The sequence below is a fragment of the Lynx rufus genome, unplaced genomic scaffold (assembly GCF_022079265.1).
Source record: "Lynx rufus isolate CCGP_SWC_20201006 ecotype Redwood Valley unplaced genomic scaffold, mLynRuf1.p SCAF_4, whole genome shotgun sequence".
Lineage (NCBI taxonomy): Eukaryota > Metazoa > Chordata > Mammalia > Carnivora > Felidae > Lynx > Lynx rufus.
Genome location: NW_025814856.1, coordinates 8,984,525 through 8,993,262, shown reverse-complemented (window position 1 = coordinate 8,993,262; position 8,738 = coordinate 8,984,525). Strand labels below are relative to the sequence as shown.

General features: G+C 63.8%; 1 long non-coding RNA gene across 1 annotated transcript; it reads left to right on the top strand.

Annotated features, from left to right (window-relative positions):
* Positions 1-1,839: 1,839 nt before the first annotated feature.
* LOC124524517 (uncharacterized) lies at positions 1,840-8,444 on the top strand. Its single transcript, XR_006965264.1, has 2 exons — positions 1,840-2,036; positions 2,888-8,444. It is a non-coding gene; the product is annotated as an uncharacterized LOC124524517 (long non-coding RNA).
* Positions 8,445-8,738: the final 294 nt, after the last annotated feature.

The following is an 8,738-nucleotide window of genomic DNA, read 5'->3' as shown; positions in this document are numbered from 1 at the left end:
GAAGTCCCTCCAAGCTTAGTGAGCTGGGTCGTCTGGGGTTATAAAGGGCCTTGGCACAGATATCCCTGGAGGACAGCATGGAGGAGGCATTTCTGCTAAATGTGTGCCCAACCGGACTAATGCCAGGCGAGGGATGGTTCTGGATGGGAGGCTTGTTCTGGGGTCCGAAGGAAGCATTCTGGAGGCGCAGCGTGGGGGGGGGCGGTTGTAATTTGGCCACTTTCTATTTGGTCTGTTTCTGAAATGACAAGCCTGTGTGTGTGTCTCCACAGGGAGACCCTGGATTCTGAGAACTCCGTTCCCCTGCGCTTAGCTGCTCAGGAGGCCATGTGGCAAGTACCCCACCCCTCTCTGGGCCCCACCCCGAGTCGGGGAATTCTGTGCCACCCCAAATCTTCCCCCAGGGCTCCACAGGCTGCTCTGCCCCCTCCTGCCCCAACCTGCCAGATCCTGCCCCTTGGGCCCCACAGAGAAGAAAGACCCAGGAACCCCCCAGGCTGGGTCCCATGGGATGGGAACGAGGTGTGGCTTCCACCGGCTTCTTCCAATTCCCACTAAGATCCAAGGTGGGAGCCGGCTGAGCTGAACTGAGGAAATGGAGAACTCCTGGGCTACGAGGTGACCCAGAGGCATCCAACCAGCCCCTATGGTCCCCTGCCTGGGCCTGCTGCCGGGTCCCCACTCCCCAGCGTTACCCTTACTTCCCAGGAGTTGGGTGGTGAACAATCTGACCCCCCCCACCCCCAATTATATGACTTGGGAAATGTTGGGAGTGGGGGGAGAAAAACGGCCCCCAAAGCAATGCCCACACAGGTCTGTGTGTGTGTGTCCACAGACACACAGCCAGAGGAGGGTCCTCTGGCTCCAGAACCCCTCGCGCCATGGCACCATAGGGGTGGCCGTGGTGGCGATCTGGCGCCATCGGCCCCTGTCCCATCTTGGAGAGGGTGAAGTGGCAGTTAGGCATGCCCAAGGAGGCTGTCTTGGCGGTAGAGGGCACCCCGCCCCTCCTTTGGTTAGTTTTGTTCCTGGCCCCCCACCTGGGCACAAGGCCAGGCCCCAAGGCAGGGCCCCGTCCTGGGGAACAATGCCTCCGTGTTTCTCCCGGTGGAGGGGAGGCCGGTGGAGGATGTGGTGGGACAGACGCAGGCAGGGAAGGAGGGAGGGATCCAGGGAGGGACTCTATCCCAGGGAGACTCCAGTAGCTGGGGAGTTTCCCAGAGCCCCTGGGTGGGTGGGGGATGGGGATGATGGGAAGCCAGAGCCTGGAGGCAACCTTGATCCAGGGACCACCTGGACTGGGGTCGGAGGCTTCCATGGCAGCAGGAGAGGGTTGGATGGGATAAAAGGAGGGACTTCCTGGGGCTGGAGAAGGCACTGAGGGACTGGAGGAAGTGGGGATTGGTGTTTGGCAGGAGCCCAGACGCCCAGGCCCGTGCCTCCCAAGGAAGGGTACATACACAGCAGAAGTATGTCCTCCGTCTGGCGCCATTTCTCCCCCCCCCCCTTCCCCATCTCCCCTGCCCCTGCCCACGGCCTCCAGCGTTTCTCTTCCTGCGCAGGGGCAGGACTTTGCCAAGAGGGGTTTGGGGGTGCGAGGGGCATTAGGACCCCTGCTTCTGTCCTTCCTCCCGCAGGGAGAGCCTAAGCTTAAAATCTGGGGCTGCTTCTCGAGTCCAGGACCCGGAGGGGGGAAGCTGGGCTGGGTTTGGGGGCCCAGGTGGAGTCGGGACAAGGAGGGAGAAAGTTGGGGCTGAGTTGGGGGACCAGAGAGAGAAAGTGGGGGCGGACCGGTTCCGGGGGCACATGACGGCGGCGCCCGCCCCGCCCCGCGCCCGCCCCCTGTCCGGCCCGGGGGGAGGAGACGGGAAGGTTTTAAAAGCGATTCGGCCCCGCGGCGGGCCGGCCAGTGAGTGGGATGGAGCCGGGCCCGCGACCGACCCCGGCCCGTCTCGGGTCCGCCGCCCGCCCGCGTCTCTGCCGCCGGGCCCGGGGCGGCGGCCGGAGCCCCGAGTGCCGGCTCCCCTCCCCCGCGGGTGAGTCGGGGAGGGAACCGGGAGGGAGGCGGCGGCGCCGCGGCGACGGCGGCAACTTTTCTGCGCCGGACTCGTGGGCGGAGTGGGGGGGTGCGCCCGGCGGGTCCCCAGCGCTTGGAGAGGGGGAGGGCGCCGCCCCGCCGCCGGTGGCTCTGTGTGTGTGTGTGTGGGGGGGGGGGGGGTGCAGCGGGGATCGTGCATCTGGCGGCGGCGGTGGCGGCAGAGTCCCGGGGCGCCCCCTACGGAGCGGGGGAAGGGCAGCCCAACATTTACCCCCTCCCCAGGAGACCCCTGGCCACTCCCCCCACCGGAGACCCTTGAGAGCGTGGTGGGGAGGGCGGGTCCCATAGTCACGGGGGCAGGTCCAGGTGGGCCGGGAGTCAGCGGCAGGGTGGGAAGGGGGAGGGCATATGCCCGGGCTGGGGTGGGGAGGGATGGATACACACGGGTACCTGGGCTCCTAGGGTGCCTCTCAGGGCTTTGGTGGGGATGGGGCTGGAGGAGTGGGTGGGTGGGGGTCTCCCAGAGTTCCGTGGATGGCGGGTGACACGGTGGTTCAAGTTCTTGACATGTCGGCCAACGAGTGGAGGGAAGGCCTTCCATTGAGCAGATGGGCTTGGGGGCCCCAAGGTGTAGCCCCAGCTTGGTGGAGATTGGGGCACCCCTCCCCTCCCTCTTGGCTCCTCCGGGCGCAAGAGAGAGGAGCTCATTTCAAGGTTGCTTAGGAAGGGGGCCAGGTGTGGGAGATTCCTGGAGGGGTGACTCCCCAGTCCCGTGCCCCGCGAGCGGCCCGCAGTCCTCATGCCCTTGGGCTGCAGGCCCCTGACTAAAACCTGAACCTTGTATTCTAGCCCCACACTGACCTCTGACCCCAGCACTGGACTTGACTGCCACCAGAGCCCCCAGCCCTACACTGACTTGCCTATTCAGCCCAGCCAGGCCCAGCCAGACCCAGTGGCCTCCCGAATGCCTTGAAGGTGCAGTCGGCTCTCTTGTCACCTGCCCCGTTCCTGCCCCAGTCCTAACCAGCTGCTCGCTCACGATGACGGGTGCCGTGTGAGGTTAAAGCTGGGGGGCGGTGTGGGACCCCTGGCATGAAGGCTGTCCTCCGGCAGCTCTTCCCATGCCCGCCAGAGCTGGAGGGCAGTACCCGACAGGTGCCCCGGCTTAGAGGCGAGGTGATGTGGGACACACCCTGTCCGCTCGCCCACGCACCCTGCCCGGGCCGGCCCCTGCGCATGTGTTCACACGCCGCAGTCCCGGGAAGGCACGTCCTGGGAAGGCACGGGCCCTGGGGCCTGGTGCCAGCTCCGTCCTAGCTCCCAGAAGGGCACCCGTTGCCCTCTGCCCTTGCAGGATGTCCTCTGGGAGCTCCTTCGAGACCCCAACTGGCAGGCCTCGTCTGTGGGCCCAGAGGGGGCCCTAAAATAGCTGCCGGCCTAGCCCAGGGCTGGCACGCGGAGCACATGCGTGACAGGGCGTGTCCAGGGGGGTCGGGCCTGTCTGTGCTAGCCCGGCCTCCAAGTCTCTGCAGACCCTTGCTCACTGGAGAGAAATCTCGGAGGCGGATGCTGCAGGGGTCCTCCCAGGGCCCCGGTACCAACCTCTGCCTGTTGTAAGTGGAGGCCAGATGTTCTGCGCTGGCCGCAGCTGCTGAGCAGCCCCTGTCGCTACTGCAGTCCCAGGGTAACTGGCATCATGGTCCGGGTGGGTGTAAGTGGGGTGACCTGCTTCCTATGGGCCCAGGTGGCACTTGGATATACCTTAAAGCATTTTTTCAGAGTGTGCCCTTCACCTTGGGAAGCTGAGCGGAGGGGCTCTGTTTTCGGTGAAGAATACTGCTGGGAACCCTGGGTGGTCGCAAAAAGACACCTTCCTGCCCCTCGCTGGGCTGTCTGGCCAGCCCTTTTCCACTCTGGACGCGCTTTCTGCCAGGAGCAGACCTGGCTTTCCTTTAGATTTGCTGCATGACCTTGGGCCCGGCCCTGAATTCCTCTGGGCCTCGGTTTCTCCGTCTGTAAATGGGGAGCACCAGAAAACAAGCGGAAGAGAGTGCATTTCCCCTCCTTGTCGCGGGCGCTTGCCTTCAGATCCCTTTTGGGGCACCCTGGCCACCTTCCCTCCTGCCATCAGGTGTCCTGGGTGGACAAGGAGATGTGTTGGAAAAGGCTGGTCACCTGGAGAGGTCGTACACGGAGGGCAGCGGGCGTAGGCGTGTGGGAATCCTTGGGCAGAGAAGGACGCCGCCATGCTGGGCACGGCTGAGTCATGCTCCAGCAGCGCCTTGCCCCAGGGTGCTGGAGCTGGCGCCACCCTGGGTGTGGTCACTGAGCTGTGGCCCTGGGCAGAGCAGGCCTGGGTGGTCTGGGATGGGGGGCCTGGGTGGTGAGCGGCCAGGAAGCTGACTTCTGAGACTTGAAGACCTTTGGCCTTCCCCTGGCCTGGGTCTGGCATCACCATCCAGGACTGTGGTCACCCACGCCCTTAGAATTGCCTTGAGGATCCTGGGGACCCCTCAGCCTTGGGCCTGGGAGTTTTGGGGGTGCTGAGGAAGGAGGACAAGGCCCAGAAGCCCGTGATTCGCCTCGAGGCTGGCGGCCCCCCTGCCAAAGGCAGGCCAGGGCTACGATGGGGACGTATGGGGACAAGGCAAGAGGTGAACATGGCAATAGGGTGTGCCCCTCAGTTAAGGGCTCTCGGTGTGGATGTTGGGGGGGGGGGCCCTGGGAATTCCGTGACTGATCCTAGGGGGATTGAAGTTTAAGGCAGGGGTTGGAGTGTGGTGTGGTGTGGCTGGGCACAGTGGGGGCTGGGATGTGACTTGCACGGTTCCCCTATTTATAACAAGTGATTCAGTCCTCACTTACTCACCCCTTCCTGGGCCTGCCCCCTCCCCCCGGCCCTGGGTGGGCAGTGGGGGCCCACCCACTTGCCACTGTCCTGCCTGCCTCCACCCAGGTGCCAGCCTCTGAGCGTCGCCCGTCGGGATGGTTGTTACGGTTGCTGTGTTGGGATCAGGGTAATGGATGGGGGGCTGGTGGTCAGGCGGCACTTGGCCGAGCAGCCCAGGTTGGCGGCTGGCTCTGGGCCCGGCCCAGGGAGCCTCTGCGGAGAGTCTAGGCCCATTAGGCAAAGCGTTAGTGACAGGCTGGGAGGGCGGGCGGTGGCGGGCAGGGCGGGGCCTGCAGCCCTTGGTATTTTCCGATCCCAGCTGCTCCGAGAGGGTGGAAAGTATTTGGGGACCAGGCTTGGGGGCGGTGGTGGTGGCGCCCCCGGCGGAAGCTGCCCCTGATTCATTCTTGGAGCATGGGGTTGGGGGGTGGTGACAGTAAGCCTGCCTGCTTGTGTCTCGTGCCTCCACGCCCTGTACTCAGGCATACATACATACATCCGTGTGGCTTGGGGCCTCCTCTGCTCCTCCGGCCCAGGGGCCCATCTTCCCCCCCACGCCTCCAGCTGCCAAGGACTTGGCCCTCCCTGGACACCCATCTCCCATGAGCCTGAGAGGCACACCTTTGGTAACAGGGGTCCCGGCTCCTGGGCACCTGCACGGCAGCGCCCCATCCGTGAGAGACCCAGGCCTTTTGTGCCTTTGGGGATGGGGAGTGGCCTTGGCCCCGGCCTGGGGCTCTGTGCAGGGGAAACCCCACAGGAAACGGGCCTGGCCAAATGGCCGCCCTTCCCGTTCTCGTCCCTGGGACACGAATGTGCTGTCTCACTTCCGGAGGCGGCCCAGGGAGGCCGGCCGCCCTGCAGGGCCTTGTCTGCTCCCGGTTGGTGCCCCCAGACCCTGAGGGGACAGGGCTGGGGACTGATGGGAAAGCCGGTGGCCACTGTGTGTGTGTGTGTGTGTGTGTGTGTGTGCCCCCGCGCGCGCGCCTGTATGTATGCGAGGGGTCGGGGAACAGAGCAGGACATCTCTTAACACCTGTCTCCCAGTGACGGGCGCCACCATATGTGGGTGCCAGGGTCCCACCAGTGTTTGGACTCTTCACTGCCACTGTCTTTTCTGTTTCTGCCTGATGATGACAGCATGGCCCCATTCTAATTACATGTACCACTTGTGAGATCCTTACCACGGCATTATCTCTGCTTTGTGGATGGGGAAAGGGAGGCCCAGAGGGGTTGAGTGGCTTTCTAGGAGTCACCCAGCTAGGATGCTACAGAACCAGGGTTCAGAGCTGCCCAAACTGGCTCCAGAGTTGGGGTCTCCTGGCCAGGGGGCTCTTATCATTAAGGAGAGCTCCGTTTACGACACGCAGGCTGGCGTCATGGGCTTGTGATCATGCAGTTCACGGGGTCTCCCCTGCTCGGAAGGACCTGAGCTTGGGTTAATGCTCTTCTGTCAGCATCTTGAAATTCGCAAGTTGTGAAGAAGGGACCCCGCAATTTCATATTGCACTGAGCACTGACAATCATGTAAGGCGGTCCTGGTGCTGGGTGCTGGTGAATGACATACGCTCTTGGTGAAACCTCCCTGTGCTGTGCGGTTGAGGCCCTGGGCTGTTTTACAGATGGGGAAACTGAGGCTTGGAGGGCATTTGGGAAACTGCAGAGTGGAGATTTGCACCTTGGGCCTGCGTCCGGTGCTCTGGGGATGTGTGTGCCCACGGGAAGAGCTGGGTACCCGCTGTCGGCATCCGCTCTGATGGGGTGCAGGCTAAGGCTTGGCCACTGAGGAGACGGGGCCACGGGAGGGGGGAGAGGCCCTGGTGGTTTCCTCCTGCCCTTCAGGCTTCTAGGAAGTGGCGCCAGCTGGGGTGAGATCACTTCCTCACCCGCCTGCCCGCCACCCCATCGACTTCCTCTCCTCATGGCCCCGTTTAGCCTGCCCAGGGCTTACTGGGGGGGGGGGGGGGCGGGAAAAGGGGGGGAACCTGGCTCTGGAAGTCCCTGCAGCCCTCTTAGCTCAGAGGGATCCTTGGAGCATCTCTACCTCTCCGGGCCTGGGCCTGAGCGTGTGGCTGCGGTGGGGGCGTCCAGCCTGGTGGTCCAGCATTGCCTTCAGCCGCCGCCGTGTGTGGGGAGAGGGCTTCCCTACCAGGCCTCAGCGGGGACGTGGAGCACAGATGTCTTCAAATCTCATTTACCTCCTTTGCTCTCTCTCCCCCCCCACCCTCAGGTGCCAACCTCCGGTCCCACCCGGTGCCCCCCAACCCCTGTGCCATGGCCGGCTGGGGTTCCTGGGGATGGGATTTGCTGCCTGTCACAAATCACATTGCCAGGGATTTCCAACCGACCCTGAGCCCTGCCTCTGGGGCTGCCGCCACCGCCTTCGCTGCTGAGGACGCTGCCCGGGGATAGGGCCGGGGATGGGAGGCCGAGAGGCCCCCCGCCCCCTGCTGCCTGCGTCTGGCCTGGGGAGCAGGGCTTAGCTGCTTGTGAGCAGAGTCCACACCAAGTCGTGTTCACAGTGGCTAAGTTCCGCCCCCCGGGACCCCGCCTCCTCTGGCCCTGCCGCCCGCCTGTCCCACTGTCCGGGCCTCCCTGGGCTCTGCCTCCCGTGCCTACTGAGCTGAAACACAGTTGATTTGTGCAGACTGGCTCAGTTCAGCAGGAACAGGAGTCGAGCCCCCTCGAAGCCTGTGCAGCCTGCCTTCCTCGGGTGGGCTGATTCCTAGGGGAAGAGCTGAGGACCCAGACCCAGACCTGTGTTGGGCGGAGGGACTTGGGGGAGGGGCAATATAGCCTGGAATGGGGTGGGTGGACCCAGCTGTCTGCTGTAGGCGCCCTCCCCCAACTCTGTACGTGGGGGTCCTGCCCCCTGCACAGTCCTGCTTCCGGCTGAGGCTGGACAGAACTCCTAGGGAGAATGGGCAGGTGGGGGGGTGGCCCTCCCACTAGAAAGGGAAGCCATCTGGGTCCCTATCCCCTCCCAGTAACCCTCCCAGCCTGGAGCCTTGGCCTTTTCTCTCCCAGGCCTGGTGGGACGTGGGCCAGGCCTGTACCTTCCCAGCAGCCAGTTACTCAAGAGGAAGCTGCCCTGGGCCCCCAGACCGTTAAATGCCAACTCCGGCTTCCGGAACCAGGCTGGCCTGACCTGAGTGTGCCTGGCCTCTTCTCCCTGAACCCTGCGGCGTCCTAACTTTGGGGGTGTGGGGAGGGCTGTGACACTCTCCGGGCACGTTGAGCAGGGAGCAAGGTCCCTTGTGGGCCCAGAAAGGACACAGGTGGGCCTGTTGAGTCCGCCGGTGGCCCTGTAGTGCACCTGCTACTACAAGACCTGAGACTGTCCAGTATCAGATGGGATGGACTCTGAGTGCGACCAGGCAGAGAGAAGCCCCCTAGGCTGTCAGGGCTGGCCCAGGGTACCCTTTCACCCAGGGATAGGGGCGTACTTCAGCTCGGGGCAGGGTCTGTGCTGTGTGTTGCTGCTGTCCAATTAAATAAAACCTGCCTCCTACCTCATTCCTGAAGGTCTGGTAGTTTGTGATTTACTCCCTTCCTCCTGTCGCTGGAGTTTTGGCTTTTCAGGTGGGGAGGACCGATGGGCTTGAATTTACTGTCCCTGTACCCTGAGCTCCTGACTTCCCAGGATCCCTATGCCTGCCCCACCTGTTGTGAGGACGGTCGCAAGTTTAGTCACACAGGGCAGAGAAAGCTGGAAAGGTGACCTTGAGGGATGTCCTAGGATGGGGGCGGGGGGGGAGGGCTGATGCAATGGCAGGGAGAGCTGTTCTAGGAAGAATCTAGATGGGGTCA